We start from the raw sequence: 16,765 nt of genomic DNA, 5'->3' as shown, positions 1-16,765 counted from the left end.
CAAGCCCTCAGGGGCAGGGCCCTCTCCTTCTGAACCAGTTTGTAACTTGTCTTGTTTATGATTAGTGCAGTTGTCTGTATTATGTATGTGCACCCCTTATCATATGTACAGCGCTATGGAATGAATGGCACTTTAATAATAAATAATAATAATGTCGTATACATGCACGTGACCATGGCCGGCCAGTCGGTAGCTTCAGTGGGACATGTCCATGATTAGCACGTGACCGCTGAGCCGTTCATACACCTGTCACCGCTCAGGCCATGGGTTGTTTGCGGTGTCTCTCTGCAGGGACCCTCGCAATAATGAGCTGTATGCAAGAATGAGAATCGGACATGTCCTTGGGGCCGTTGTGCTTCCTGTAGAGTGAACCGAACATAGAAACATGCAAGGCTTACGTTTATATGTAGGTTCAGTCAATCATGTTTACTGTGCATGAGGATTTTTCTCCCTGACATTTAACTTTATAGTCTGCACAGCAGAGTTAAATATTGGGCATCCGCTTGTAATGTAGGAAGCATATTACTAGGCCGTCTTGGAGGCACATAAAGTTGGAAGGATGCACTTGGTTGCATTGCCTCATCTTGAATGCTTAAAGAGATCCTGTCACCTGGATTTTGGGTATAGAGCTGAGGACATGGGTTGCTAGATGGCCGCTGCTAGCACATCCGCAATATCCAGTCCCCATAGCTCTGTGTGCTTTTATTGTGTATAAAAAAACGATTTGATACATATGCAAATAAACATAAGAGTCATATCTTACTTGTGTGACCAGAGAAGTCATATTTTCAAGCTCTGACTCATCTCAGGTAATTTGCATATCTATCAAATCTGTTTTTATACACAATAAAAGCACACAGAGCTATGGGGACTGGGTATTGCAGATGTGCTAGTGGCCATCTAGCAACGCATGTCCTCGGCTCTATACACAAAATCCAGGTGACAGGTTCCCTTTAAAGAGATCCAGTAGCACATAGAACAATTTGGACACCAGTCTCACTGTTCAGTCCCTTGACCCTCATGTTTTAAACCTTAACACGTTTGTGACCGTTGTGCACTAATGTGAAAGGGAACAGTAAGGCAGGCTGTAGACATCAGATTACTGTCTGCTGAACACTATTCTTCCCGATTCGCCCATCCACAAGCATGCCTGGCTTGGCTGAGCATGCATATGTAGTAATTGGGAAGAGGGAAGTAATCCACTGCCAGAGTGCTCTGTGTGGTTTTTCTGCTCGAGAACTAGGGAATTGAAACCCAACTGCCCAGTCCTTTTCTTCAGACATCTGCATGGTCAGGGGTGAGTCGGGAGGACCCTATACACATCAGACTGGTCGCCTGGTCCTGCCATAATCTGCATGTTGATGTTATTTGTGTGGCCAGCTTTATCATGAAGACAGTCACCTTGTCGGCCCTGGGAGAGAGGTTTTTGAAATCTAGGCCCACATTTGCTTCTCCACCATACTAGAAAATTGGCAAAGACTAAGTAGTGGGCAATCTACATGGTGCCACCCTTTAAGGAAGGGCCAAAAAAATTCCATGACTCTCCAGTCCACGATTAGAGTGTGGTTTGGTAGAATGAACGGTCACTAGGCGGGATGTCTTCTTTTGGCATTGAGGTCCCCTCCGCACCATTGCAGTTCTTGTATGTAACGAGATTGATTAATTTTTTTCCTACCAATACAGAATAGTTATGTATTTATGTGCTCCATATTTCATAGATATTAAGATGTTCATGGGATAAAAAGACTTGATTAAGTAGAGTGATCTGCAGTGTAATCGGGTGGAGGCTGAGTCACACTTCCATCAATCTTTTTTGTCTCTGCTGGTTAAACTTTTCACCTTGCCGCTCCCCCCCTTCTATGAAGAAAGACAGTATACATCACAGCCCTTATACACGGCAGATCTAGCGGAATAGAAGCTAAAATTGCTATGTCTTAGCCGACTGGCTTTGGAAAGCGTTCGCAAGCCCTTTTCAAGTTAATTTATAGCAAAACAGGCAACAGGGAAATAAGAGGTGATTTATTAGTAATCAGCGTTGTGGTCCCCAGCAGGGATATCTGCCTGTACAGCCAGCTAGCGGCTGACATTTGCAGAAGAACAGAGTCTGCAGACTAGTGTTCCCGCTCTGCCAGACATTCTACAACCGTTATGAATGCTGGTATAAGGATCCCGTGCTGTGTACTTTCATATGTTCTGTATAGGTGAACTTGAGCTATTTGTTAGAATACCAGGTGAAAATCAAGAGCGTGTAGATTTACCAACCCAGTCTAATATTTAGACAATGTACACTTAAAGGGCTTCTTAGGGAATTAAGAAAATGAAAATACTTAAATATTACCTCATTATAAATATATTGCCAAATACCTTTCATTACTTATAATGTCTTGTTTTGGCTAGAGAGCAATCATTAGAAGAAATAAAATGGCTGCCATCCTATTAGTACACACAAAACCTGTCCTATTCATACAGGAGGACAAGTTACTTCACAACACTGAGCTAAAGATCTGCCTCATCCTCCTCTCTGCTCTACTTGTCAGGGATTATGATCCTGAATACAGTTTAATATGATCTTCAGCTGAATCTCTGTGGGAATGGAGTTCATGAGGAGACATGAAGTACAGAGGACGGACAGGACATGTAATGTGGTAATGGGGACTACATACAAGTGCTGCTCATTACCGCATCCCCACCTCCTCTCTGTACTTCATGTCTCCTCGGGAACTCCATTCCTACAGAGATTCAGCTGAAGATCTTATTAAACTGGATTCAGGATGATAATCCCTGAAAAGCAGAGAGGGAGGATGAGGCAGCTCTTTAGCTCAATGCTCTGTAGTAACTTGTCCTCCTGTGGGATTAGGACAGGTTTTGTGTGTACTAATAGGACGGCAACCATTTTATTTCTCCTAATGATTGCTCCACAGACAAAGCGAGCCATTATAACTAATGAAAGGTATTTGGTAACATAAATATTACTTTATTATAAATAAGTATTTTCATTTTCTTAATTCCTGGAGAACTCCTTTTAAGACCTCTGTACATGGGCCGATGATCAGGGCAATTATCAGGAAGGAGTGTCCCTAGGATGCTCATTCCTGATAATTGCCCAGTGTAAAGATGCCACCGATCTCCCGATGATCGAACAAGCACTTGTTCATTGGGTGAAAGAATCATTGATGCAACACCCAAAATCATTGTTTCGGGGCAGTATATTGGGATCTGCTCAGAAACAATGAATGAATAGGGATGAGCGATCGCTGAAGCGTTCCCATACACCAGAGGTGGTGATTGCATGTAAATCTAGAGCGCCGTAATCTTGTGATGTGCGATCTAGCAAATGCGCTGTGTCGTCATAGTGTTCCTTCCCTGTGCTGGCATCCGCCTCCTGGAACGAACTGCGCATGCGCTAGCTCGCACATCGCGAGATTACGGCGCTCTAGCTTTCTGACGTCGGGGAGCAAGAAGGAGATTCTGAGGATGCGGGGCGGTGCTGGACTCGTCTCAGGGACAGGACTCCTCTCAGGGTAATTTGCATATGTATCAAATAATTTTTTTTAACACACTAAAAGCACACAGAGCTATGGGGACTGGATATTGCGGATGTGCTAGCGGCCATCTAGCAACCCATGTCCTCTGCTCTATACACAAAATCCCAGTGACAGGTTCCCTTTAAGGGCCCATTTACACAGGGTGAGAACTGCGACAAATGATCATTCCTCCTAATCGTTGCCCATGGAATATTTTATGTGGGTATAAAATCATTGTGACGCATCACCCCATAAAAACAGGGAACATACTGCCCACAATAAGGCAAACTGTATAGGGACACACCATCCATACATACTCTGAAGATTGTAACGGAGTGTGAATCGACTTGCTGGATTGTCAATTGATGCTCGTTATTATTTGTCAATGAAAGTGGACCCTATCGTACATAATCTGCAAAGCTACAATACATAAGTCCATGGATTACGCGTGGCTTCCAAACCCTTATGGCTATCCTCATCTTGGAAGAAACAATTGAATCAGGCAGAAAACACCCAATTGTAATTACTGGAGCTGAAGCGGAATATGTGCCAGCGCCACCCGCACTTGTTAATATTACATTGGTACGCAGCAGACTAGTTCTGCATGTTCTGTCCATAACTGTAGAAAGCCAGGGCTGCAGTACAAATTTTCTGTGTCTCCTTCAGAGTGAATAGGTGAATCTGCCAGTAAACAAGTCCTCTTGGTACTGACCAAATTTTTATATGATCGGTGAGGGTCTGAGCGATGAGACCCCCGCTGAGCTCTTAATTGAGGGGATAGCAGCGTGCGCTCAGCGCGCCCTGCCCTCCTCACTGCACGACAAAGGAGTGAGACTCTTCCATAGACTTGAGTTCATCGCTCTTCCTGTCCTGCAGTGAGGAGAGAGAATATGCTAAATGCACGCTTCTCTCCCCTCATTCTAGAGATTGGAGGGGTCTCGCACCGATCTAAGCTCTTCAGATGTCCTTAAGACATATCTGAAGTTTAAAGAAAATGTGTCATCAGAAAATGACCTATTGTTTAAATCCTGTTTTTATGTTTAACCTATTTTTAAAAAGTTTTGGGTGGGTATTTTAAATTTCTATGTCAATATCTATATTCAAACAAAACCCATAAAACCCTGCATTTTTCACACTGGAAACGAAGCCTAATAATAGGCGCCACTTCTTGGTCTGTAGAGATCGCTTTACTGCAGTTATCTGCTTATCTATACACAGAGGTGATATCATTACAGGCAGGGTTAGGGTGAGTTCACACTTCATTTATTGGGTCAGTTATTTCCATCAGTTATTGTGAACCCAAACCAGTTGTGGGTCACAAACCATAGAACTGGTGCAGATCTTTCCATTATACCTTATCTCTGAGTAGGCTTCAGTTTTGGGTCACAATAACTGATGACAGTATGACCGATGAGACAGGATCCACTATTCTCAATAGGTGATTGTCAAAGCATAGCTATTCTTTCCTTGTACAATGACTTCTGCACAGGGCACGCCTAGACAACTCTACCATAGAAGTCAATGAGGTCCCCTCTCCTGACCATTGTGTCCATGGCCCATGAGGCTGCTGTAAAGCAATTTTTTTTTAAATGCGGCAAGCTGCCTGCCCTCACAGTCATGTTCAGGAAATAGAATTTGAAAAATCTGCAATCAGAAAATAAAAACAGATTAGAAAAAAGGGACGTGTGTTACTATCTGGATTTAACTGGCAGAAAGCATTTTTGGTGACTCATTCCCTTAATGAAACTACAGCGCGACTTTAGTAGTTTATTTTTATCAATTAAAATGCAAAGTGCGTGAACAAAAGAGAAATCTAAATCTAATTAATATTTGGTGTTGCCTCGAGTTGCCTTCAAAACGGCCTCAGTTCCTCTAGGTAGACTTGCACAGAGATTTTGAAGGAACTCTGCAGAGAGGTTGTTCCAAAAATCTTGGAGAAATAACCACACGTCTTCTGTGGATGTAGGTTTGCTCAAATCCTTCTGTCTCTTAATGCAATCCTAGTTAGACTTGTTGATATTGAGATCCAGGCTCTGTGGGGGCCATATCATCACTTCCAGGGCTCCTTATTTTTTATGTTCTTTTGGGCCCTTGTCCTGCTGCAGAACCTTTGCACAGTACTGTATGTAGGCAGTCATTTTTTAGAGACGAGCATTTGTACGCCGGTCTTGATTATCCTCCTGCGCTGCCAGACGATGCTCTTGACGAGATACACACAGTTTCATAAATTAAGGGCATCCTCCACCTATCCATGCCTCCTCCAGTAGCCCGTTCATTAAAGCCAGAAATGAGTCGGAGCCAATGGACCACACACCACCATCCCCGATTTTCAGAAATCGGCCAGGGTGGCATAGAAACACCACTTGCGCCTATATTTAGGCACAGTGCTTTTTGAAAAGTCACAGACCCGGGGTTTGTTACGTTTGTTTTACTCTGCAAAAGTGGCGTACCTGGATGATAAATCTCCCTCTTAGTATTCTGCTTTGTTTCTAGGCTTTTGTGGAACAGTTCCCAGAGCTGCTTCTGTTGTGGACATGATCAAGGCTCTGGTTGTAAGAACCATCATGTGCCAGGAACTGTCCATGTTCCACTTCAGGGGCAGGAATTGGCGCAGACCCTAAAAAGTTGCACTGCTCTTAAAAAGAGAACGAGCGCTTCAGGCCGGATGCACATGTGGCATAATAGTTTTTTTTTTTTGGAACAGTTTTCAGCAAATCGTCAGCAATCTGCTGAAAATTACAAAGCAAGTGAATGGGGCTTAAAATACAAAGGGTAAAATCTGCAACGGAAACGTTCTGCCACACGTGAGCTCACACTTTAGGAGTGAATTATACTACGCTTGTAGAGATTCCCCCAGGGTTTTTTGTAGGTGATCTATGAATGCCAACAAACATTGAAGAAAAGCAAAGTCTTTTGGACTCCTTTTGCTTCATTCGCCGCAGGGTTCGCAGCAATAAACCAACGAAATAAGACAGACTGGTTGCTAGAGACTTGTTCTCCTAGAAAGCCATTGCCTTTTAGTCCCTGTTCACTTCACGTTTTTGCTCTAAGCTGAGTGTTTCCATTGACTTTTTTCTATGAAATTAAAGGGGTTTTTCAAGACTTTTAAACTGATGGTCTGTCCATTGGATAGGTCCTCAGTATCGGATCGGTGAAAATCCGACACCTGGGGCCCCCGCCAATCAGCTGTTTGAGAAGGCACTGGCGCTTGCAGTAGGGCCGAGGCCTTCTCAAAACTTGGTCGGCTCATTGAAGTGAATGGGGCTGAGCTGCGATACTAGGCACGGCCACAATACAATGTGTGGCGCTGTGCTTGGTGAGCTGAGTGAAGGCCGCATCGCTCAAAGGAGCGCCGATGCCTTCTCAAACAGCTGATCGTAGGGGTCCAGGGTGTCTAACCACCAGTGTTCAGATATGGATGGTCTATCCAGAAGATAGGTCAACACTATAATAGTCTCGAAAAACTTAGACTTAGAACATAATATGAACAGAGCTTTAGGCCCTGGTTTATCAGGGCTTCACTCCAGAATTCTAACTTCCAAAAGTAGCTTTTTATTTTATTTTTAAGTTTTACTTCTCTCACTCCAGTTTGAAATATGGGTGAGAAAGTCAGTGTGATTAACTATGTAAGGGTACTTTCACCCTAGCATTAAAGTTTTCCGTTATTGACTTCCGTCAAAGGGGCTCAATACCGGAAAAAAAACGCATCCGTTTTATCCCAATACATTCTTAATGGAAATCAATCCATTCGGTATGCATCAGGATGTCTTCAGTTCAGTGCCTTTTACGGTATTTGGCCGGAGAAATTTTTCCAGCCAAAATTCCGGAACACTTGCCTGATTAATTTCCATTGAAATGTATTAATGCCGGATCCGGTACCAAGTGTTCCAGAAACACTGATCCAGTTTCCCGGTCTGCACATGCGCAGACCTTTAATAAAAAAATCCGTTTTTCCAGATGTCACCGGAGAGACGGATCCGGTATTGCAATGCATTTGTCAGACGGATCCGGAAACAAATGATATCAGTTTGCATACGGATTTCCGAATCCGGCAGGCAGTTCCGGCAACGCTAGTGTGAAAGTACCCTAAGTCTGTTTCACTGAGGCTGGTTTTTAAAAAGTCACCATCTCACTCCTGTAAGAGGATTGAGCAGGAAAAGTGGAGTAGACAAAAGTATTAGGTTTAAAGGACATTTATCGGCAGCATTGTACCTATGAAACTGGCTGAACTTAGATTACAGTTTGCGCAGGGTTAGGCTACATGTATACGACCACACCGTGTTTTGTGGTCTGGAAGGGGCCGCCCATAATAGAAATGCCTATATATAGGACGTTCTATTATATATATATTTTTTTTTTTGTGGGGCCACGGAACGGACCAACTGATGCGGACAGCACACTGAGTACTGTCCGCAACTTTTGCGGCCCCATTGAAATTAATGAGTCCGCATCCGAACCGCAAAAAATGGGGCTCTATTGCGGACCCAAACAACACTCGTGTGAATGAGGCCTTAGAGACAGACCAGCAAACTGACCCTCCCGCAGAGTTAGAAAAGCAGCCGCTCTCAAGGTGTGGAATCTGAGCATATTCAGGAGCTGCTTTAATTGTTGTGCCTGGAATTTGGTGTAAATTCTTACTAAACCTACACTTTACAGCCAGTAACTGAAAGACGTTTCATACGGAATGGCCTCGCATTGTTTTACTTGGCTCTCTCCAGCCACTTCTATGCAGACCAATAGAATAAATAATATCTATACCTAGCCCCACGGATCATTACCCAGGGACTAAAGTCCCACTGTACTCGCGCTGTACTTATTTCATATATGTGGAAAAATCCATATCCTGATATTGCTAGGTTACCCTTTTTCTTACAGCCTAGAACATTAAGCCAATAATGGTAATTGGGGCCATCAAGAAAAAATGATTGCTTCTGTTCTCAGGAAATGTTGGTTCTGTAGCTGCAAGGTAGCTGAACGTCCCTGTGTGATTGGAGTGAGTCTACGTGCCTCATAGGATGGGACACAATGCAGAGGCTAGATGCACTGCCTTCAGGAGAATGTCCATCAGATATAGGAGAAATGGAAATGCCTGCACTGGTAGCACCTCTGGGACCTGCACCTGAACGGAGCGGAGAGGTGGTGGCCACCGCCAAGTGCTCTCCCCATAGTAGTGAATAGGAGCGCAACGCAAGCGCTCGCCTATTTTCGGTGACCCCCTAGAAATTAATGGGGGGTGCAGTGTGCCCTCCACAATTTTCACATGTCCGTTCTCAGTGTAGGTGCGGGTCCCAGAGGTGGGACCTGCACCTATCTGACAATGGGGGCATATCCTAGCGATATGCCCCCACTGTCTGATATCGGAAAACACCTTTGAGGTATGCATTATGGCTGCTGCTATTTAGGGATTTTTTGCTTTAAACAATCTTTTCTTTTTTTTTGTTGTAAGTGATCTACATGCAATCGGCTATAATCTGTGAGGGAGCCTGGCAGCAAGTGTGCACTTTCCCTGCAGTGCCGCCAAAGGGGAAATGTAAGCATTGCACTACCTCCATTGAAATCCAGGATCTACACAGACTAGCTGGATCCTCCAGAGCTAGAGGGGATCTCTTCCTCTATTAAAGGGCATCTATCGGCAGATTTGTCCCTACGACACCAGCTCACCTGTTACATGTGCGCTTGGCAGCTGAAGACATCTGTGTTGGTCCCATGCTCATATGTGCCCGCATTGCTGAAGAAAAATTATGTTTTAATATATGCAAATTAGCCTCTAGGAGCAACAGGGGCGTTACCATTACACCTAGAGGCTCTGCTCTCTCTGCAACTGCTGATCCCTCTGCACTTTGATACAACCAAGCAGGGAAATCATCATAATGCCTGGCCCTGCCAATCAAACTGGGAACACTGGTCTTCATTTAGAGATTGATGGGGGGGCCTAGCGTTCAGACCTCTGACGATCATACACTTATTCCGTATCCTGTACATAAGGAATAAGTTGTCTTTATGGATCATCCCTTTAAAGGGGTTTTCTGGGAGCTTTATACTGATGACCTATCCTCTAGATTGATAGGTCACCAGTATCTGATTTGTAGGGTCTGAAACCCAGGACCCCTGCTAAATATGTAGCTGCTTACCACGCGCCATACATTGTATAGTGGCTTCGTTTGTTATCGTAGTTCAGCCCCATTCACTTCAATGGGGCTGAGCTGCTCCAAGGCCATGTGACCGATGAACATGACGTCACCTGGCTTATGAAAAGCTGTTAGACGGCCGCTGCGCTACTGTGAGCGCCTGCGCCTTCTCAAACAGCTAATCTGCGGGGGTCCCGGGTGTCAGACCCCCACCGATCAGATACTAAGGATAGGTCATCAGTATGAAACTCCCGGAAAAACCCTGTACCTCTAAGTTGCTCATACATCTTCAATAGCTTTAGACCGAACCAGCTCTCTCCCGTATCCCCATTACGCATACATGCTCGGTTTGTGTGTAGATGTCTGTTGGGGGGGAGAAGGAAGCCACAGCCAGTTGCGCCCGGAAACAACAATAGGACTGGGTGGAAAGGTTCAGTCTGCCTGATCCTCCTCTCCCCTGATATCATCTGTCAGGGCTGAGTGAGTTGCTGCCCATATACATCCAACAATACACTATTGTTTATGGGGTCTTTAAACGTGAAACTTGTTACGTATCGGCGACTTTGCATGTTTGACTGTTTTTTGTTCTGTCACGTTACACCATTGTGTTCCTTCCCATTATTATTTCACAGGGCGGCTTTTCCTTCACACTAATGATATTTACTTCACAATATTGTTATTCAGCACACTGACAGTAGGAATGAAAATGTCTCTCTGGAACCGAAAACCTCCCCTTACGTTGGGTGCAGTCTAATGCCTCGTCTAATGAGTTCCATAGTGTCTGCATTACTGATCAATGGCTGGCAAACTCCCTGAACTCGTACTTCAGCGATGGTTGATTTTATCTTTATTACATTGGAATATTGTCCACCCGTACACAGCCCCTACTCCTCTCCCACGGTCCGTGCCCATCTTCTTTTCACAAGCTATAATGAGAGCTTCAAGAGGTCTCCTTCACAGCTCCGTCTGAAGTCACAGTGCCGCCTGCTATTTGGTGACACAGTACCACACCTTCACCAGTGAGCAGGACAGTGCACACATGCCAAGACTCCTCATGTATACTTATAGGGGTTGTGCAGCCTATCACTGGCTGATCGGCGGGGGGTGCAGCACCCCCCACCCCCTCCAAACCTCTGGTCTGTGTAAATCAGTTGTTGGAAATCGGCTCCGAAATTACACAGCACTCTCAACGTTGTAGTGGTTAGGACTGCAGCATTGCACCCACATCCTGAGAATCCTGTTCTGCAAAGAATAGGACATTTCTAATGAAATATTATTGCAACATACAGGTAAGGCTACTTTCACACTCGTGTTTTGGCTTTCCGTTTGTCAGATCCGTTCAGGGCTCTCACACGCGGTCCAAAACGGATCAGTTTTGCCCTTAATGCATTCTGAATGGAAAAGGATCCGCTCAGAATGCACCAGTTTGCATCAGTTCAGTCTCCATTCCGCTCTGGAGGCTGCCTGAAGCGTTTCGCTGTCCGCTTCACGAAACTGAGCCAAACGGATCCGTCCTGGCACACAATGTAAATCAATGGGAATGGATCTGTTTTCTCAGACACAATCTGGCACAATAGAAAATTGATCCGTCTCCCATTGACTTTCAATGGTGTTCAAGACGTATCGGTCTTGGCTATGTTACAGATAATGCAAACGGATCCGTTCATGATGGATGCATGCGCTTGTATTATTGTAACGGATCAGTTTTTGCAGATCTATGACAGATCCGCCCCAAATCGCGAGGGTGAAAATAGCCTAATAAAAACCTTCATAACTTCAGCGGATCCACCGCCATCTATGGAACTTTTAAGACCAGAGTCTAAACCGTTGGTCTTATTAATAAATGTGCCCCGTTGTATGTTTATGTACAGTGTGTGTTCCTCTTTGGTAGCGCCCCCTGCTGTTTAGCCTTCTGGTACATTGTCTCCTGCATTCAGTGGCAGAATAGCATGCTCCGCAGCTTCCCTGACAAGTTCCCCTCTGCTCAGTGCAGCCATACTGATCTCATAGAGAAGCAGGGGAAGTTCCCCTAGATGCCATTCATTCATCCTTCTATCCTACTTCTAAATTCATCTCATAGATTGTAAGCTCTTGCGAACAGAGCCCTCATTCCTCTTGCTTTAATTGTTGACTTGTTGGTTGCTATGTAAGGCTACTTTCACACTAGCGCTTGATCGGATCCGTTCTGAACGGATCCGATCATATTAATGCAGACGGAGGCTCCGTTCAGTACGGATCCGTCTGCATTAATAACTTAGAAAATTTTCTAAGTGCGCAAGATGCCTGAGCGGATCCGTTCAGACTTTCAATGTAAAGTCAATGGGGGACGGATCCGCTTGAAGATTGAGCCATATGGTGACCTCTTCAAGCGGATCCGTTCCCATTGACTTACATTGTAAGTCTGGACGGATCCGCACGCCTCCGCACGGCCAGGCGGACAGCTGAACGCTGCAAGCAGCGTTCAGCTGTCCGCCTGTCCGAGCGGAGCGGAGGCTGAACGCCGCCAGACTGATGCAGTCTGAGCGGACCCGCTCCATTCAGACTGCATCAGGGCTGGACGGAGGCGTTCGGGTCCGCTCGTGAGCTCCTTCAAACGGAGCTCACGAGCGGACCGACGAACGCTAGTGTGAAACTAGCCTTATTTATGACTGTGTTTGTACATGAACCCCCAGATTGTAAAACGCTGCCGAATATGTTGGTGCTATATCGATGAATTATTAAATTAGTATTAGTAGCAGTAGAATTATTAGTATAATTTCTATTTTTTATTATTATTATTGTCTCTCTAGATAATGGAGAATGAAATTGTATGGGCATTGCATACCATTTGTATCTCTGGGGCTATATGTGCTGGACTATTTTCTTTTCAGGGCAGGAAGGGAGATGCAAGTACTTGTACTTTTGTGAGCTGTTGCCCACCAGAAGAAAGAAAATCCACCAGATATGCAACTGTAAGCAGTTTAAAGTTTGTGGAATAAACCCTTAAAAAATCTAAAAAACATTTATGATGATTCGGGACCAAAACACAGAAGTTGTGTCTGGTCCATATTCAAGTGTCGGCTCATCAGAACAGAGCATATTATAGAGCAGGAGGAGCTGAGCAGAATGATACAGAGCATATTATAGAGCAGGAGGAGCTGAGCAGAATGATACAGAGCATATTATAGAGCAGGAGGAGCTGAGCAGAATGATACGGAGCACGTTATAGAGCAGGAGGAGCTGAGCAGAATGATATGGAGCATGTTATAGAGCAGGAGAAGCTGAGCAGAATGATAGAGCATATTATAGAGCAGGAGGAGCTGAGCAGAATGATACGGAGCACGTTATAGAGCAGGAGGAGCTGAGCAGAATGATAGAGCATATTATAGAGCAGGAGGAGCTGAGCAGAATGATACAGAGCATATTATAGAGCAGGAGGAGCTGAGCAGAATGATACAGAGCATATTATAGAGCAGGAGGAGCTGAGCAGAATGATACAGAGCATATTATAGAGCAGGAGGAGCTGAGCAGAATGATACGGAGCACGTTATAGAGTAGGAGAAGCTGAGCAGAATGATATGGAGCATATTATAGAGCAGGAGGAGCTGAGCAGAATGATACAGAGCATATTATAGAGCAGGAGAAGCTGAGCAGAATGATACAGAGCATATTATAGAGCAGGAGGAGCTGAGCAGAATGATACAGAGCATATTATAGAGCAGGAGGAGCTGAGCAGAATGATACAGAGCATATTATAGAGCAGGAGGAGCTGAGCAGAATGATACGGAGCACGTTATAGAGCAGGAGAAGCTGAGCAGAATGATATGGAGCATATTATAGAGCAGGAGGAGCTGAGCAGAATGATACAGAGCATATTATAGAGCAGGAGGAGCTGAGCAGAATGATATGGAGCATATTATAGAGCAGGAGGAGCTGAGCAGAATGATACGGAGCACGTTATAGAGCAGGAGGAGCTGAGCAGAATGATATGGAGCATATTATAGAGCAGGAGGAGCTGAGCAGAATGTTACGGAGCACGTTAGAGCAGGAGGAGCTGAGCAGAATGATATGGAGCATATTATAGAGCAGGAGGAGCTGAGCAGAATGATACGGAGCACGTTATAGAGCAGGAGGAGCTGAGCAGAATGATAGAGCATATTATAGAGCAGGAGGAGCTGAGCAGAATGATACGGAGCACGTTATAGAGCAGGAGGAGCTGAGCAGAATGATGCAGAGCATATTATAGAGCAGGAGGAGCTGAGCAGAATGATATGGAGCACGTTATAGAGCAGAAGGAGCTGAGCAGAATGATATGGAGCAGGTTATAGAGCAGGAGGAGCTGAGTAGAATGATATCTAGTTTTATGGGAAAAGATACAGTATAAACTTGGGTTTATTTATATTCCGTGGACTGAGATGGATATGAGTGACGACATTATCTGTACAGCGCTGTATAAATGAATAAAACACATTGTACCCAGAGGATTGACCATTGAAACTGGACATGATGGCCAAATCAAAAAGAAAGCATCTCTGTTGTGGCTAGATTATGTGACTTGGATCAGTCAACAGCAGTCTGGCTACTTAGTTGTCTACATAGAGTTCAAAAAGTTGGCCAGAAAAGGTACTTTTTCTTTCTTTCTTGGATGGAGGCTGACCATATGATAATCCATGATGCCTCCTAGATAAGGGTATATTTTTGTACAGAGGTCCAATTTATCTGTAATATTTATTTAGCTTTACTTTGCTCTACATCGCTCCTCTTAACTCATCCGGCCGTAATGATGAGCATTTAGCTCATCATTTCTTCGGATATACTGAAGAGCCTCATACAAGCCTTGACAGCCCGTAATAGCTGTTCTCAGGATCTCGCACTGTCTCCGCGTTTGCCTCAATAGGAACATTCATAATTATCTAATGGCATATATAATTTACCTGTCCGGTATTTAGTTTGGCCTCTAGTCTGACTCCTTCATTTTACGACGTGAGTCACATTAGTCTAAGGCAGCATATTGGTAATTGCCATCCGTTCCCCTGACTCCCGAGCGGAGGAACTGGTTAACGCAGCCCTTTCCCCACTGTCTTCCTCTGACGGTTATTGAAGGTTGCTGAAGTGTCGCTGTCCATCTTTTTTACGGCTGGCACCTGGAGAGCGTGATTAACAGCATTTCCAAGAGCTAGGCGTAATTTATTTATCCGAATATTACAAGACAACAGGGGAAGCGGAGGAGATACAATGTTAAAGATATGCTTTGGCATGAAGGTGGCCGAGCAGGGCATGGTTACATTTTGACATCCCGGCCAGAGTGGATATATATTGCTAAGTGATGTGGGACGAAGCAAGGTAGAACTTCAAGACACATCTTGGCATTAGAGAGCAGGAAGATGAAATGCGTTGGCAGCACGGAAAGCTTTTAGATCACACATCTAGAGCGTCCAAGTCAATGGGGATGTGTTATTAAAGATGTTCTTTGGCAGAATAAGCAACATTAGGATGGCAAAAGAGCTCTCAGAAACACCTTTGCGCCGTTCAAAATGGATGGGAAAGAGGCTTGTAACTGGCGCAACCCTAATGAATCAACTTAATAATTCCTAATAACAGGATTTATGGGGCGCTGTGGTCTGTGCAGGTCCTTCCAAGTACACGTAGGCCTCATGCACACGAGCCGCAAGCTGCAGATCTTCAAAATAATGCAGACAAGTGTGCTGTTTTTATTTTTTTTTATTTTTTTGCGGACCTGTTAACTTCTGGTCTGTGGTCCGCATCCTGTGGACATATTTAGTCCTTTTGCAGAGCGCACATATAGATGCTGAAAGCACACAGATGTTGTTTGTGCTTTCGGCATCTGTATGTCCGTTCCATAAAAAGAGAGACCATACCCTATACTTGGCCTCAATATGTGGACCACAGACCCATTGACGTTAACGGGTTCACAATAAATGCGGACACTACATAGACGGTATCTGTATTTTGTGGACAGCAAAATACATACAGGCATCTTGAGGCCTTTTTGCTACATTCATACAGGTGTATGTATTTTGCAGTCCACAAAACGTGGATCCGCAAAATACAGATTTCGTCCAAATGTGGAAAACTTCAAGGGGTATGAATACTTTTTCAAGGCACTGTGTACGGAAGCTGGATGACTCCTCGTGTGCAGGTGAAGTGTCTGCCCACGCTGTCAGGCTTCCTATAGTAATGTCCTGGAGATCTCTGTCTGGCTCTGTACAGTGCACACTGAGCCGGATCGTTCCTCTCCACACACGCTCCTCGCTGATACATTTGTGTAGTTAAAGAGAGCAGCACAGATCAATGCGCCAACAAGAAGTAGAAGTAGAAGTAGAGGGCATAAGTTGTGTTCTACCTAATGGCGCATTACTAATCACTAGTTTGATATTTTTTTTTGATTTTTTTTTTCCTCTTTTCTTCAGCTACATATTATTCTTTGCTTTGTGCTGAGTGAGCTTCTTCTTTTCAGAAGTGAATATGAGCTATACCATTAACGCTCCACCAAAGGCACAGTTCCATACATTTTTAACCATAGAATTACTGTATTCATGGCTGAAGTCCTATTTTTTATTATTTTTTATATATATATATATATATATATATATATATATATATATATTTTTTTTTTTATTTTTTTTTTTTACGCGTTTCGGGAAAAGGAAATGGTCTTGAAGTTGTTGGAAAAAGACGTAGAGGATAGAGCAACCTACAGATGAAAAATACAACTGTCAGTGGGAGGAAGCAACAGAAAGCTTTAGTGGCCCACTTGGTTGGCCTCAAAGGGGTTGGTCACTTTATAAAAATAACTCCTAAACTGTATTATTGTGGTCCGTAAATATCAGACTTTATCCCAGCAGCTCTGAAGAAGGTCCCTGGCTGCCCATGTATGAGCCATGTAAACGCTGAAGAGCTGTGTTCTCCACTTTCAAGTTGGAGATGGCCACGTGATTTAACCAGGTGACCGCCTTCTCTGCCGTCCCCCGGCCGTACCTCTTCTGCGCATGCGCTGAGTAGTAACTGAACACATTCAGCAGGTATACAGGCAACAGTCTTATATCTGTGCATGTGCAAAGAGAGGCAGCCAGGAACAGCCGTGAAAGCAGTCATATGGGTAAATCATACAAC

The 16,765-nt window shown here is 44.4% G+C and overlaps 1 protein-coding gene and 1 non-coding gene across 3 annotated transcripts in view; both read left to right on the top strand.

Annotated features, from left to right (window-relative positions):
- Positions 1-16,765, top strand: part of COP1 (COP1 E3 ubiquitin ligase) — a 188,822-nt gene that overhangs the window by 150,442 nt on the left and 21,615 nt on the right. The gene's annotated exons all lie outside the window — the stretch shown is intronic.
- Positions 15,762-15,897, top strand: LOC122944288. The gene has a single exon (XR_006390966.1).

This window comes from Bufo gargarizans, chromosome 7 (genome assembly GCF_014858855.1).
Source record: "Bufo gargarizans isolate SCDJY-AF-19 chromosome 7, ASM1485885v1, whole genome shotgun sequence".
Taxonomy (NCBI): Eukaryota; Metazoa; Chordata; class Amphibia; order Anura; family Bufonidae; genus Bufo; species Bufo gargarizans.
This window is presented reverse-complemented; position numbering and strand designations above follow the sequence as displayed.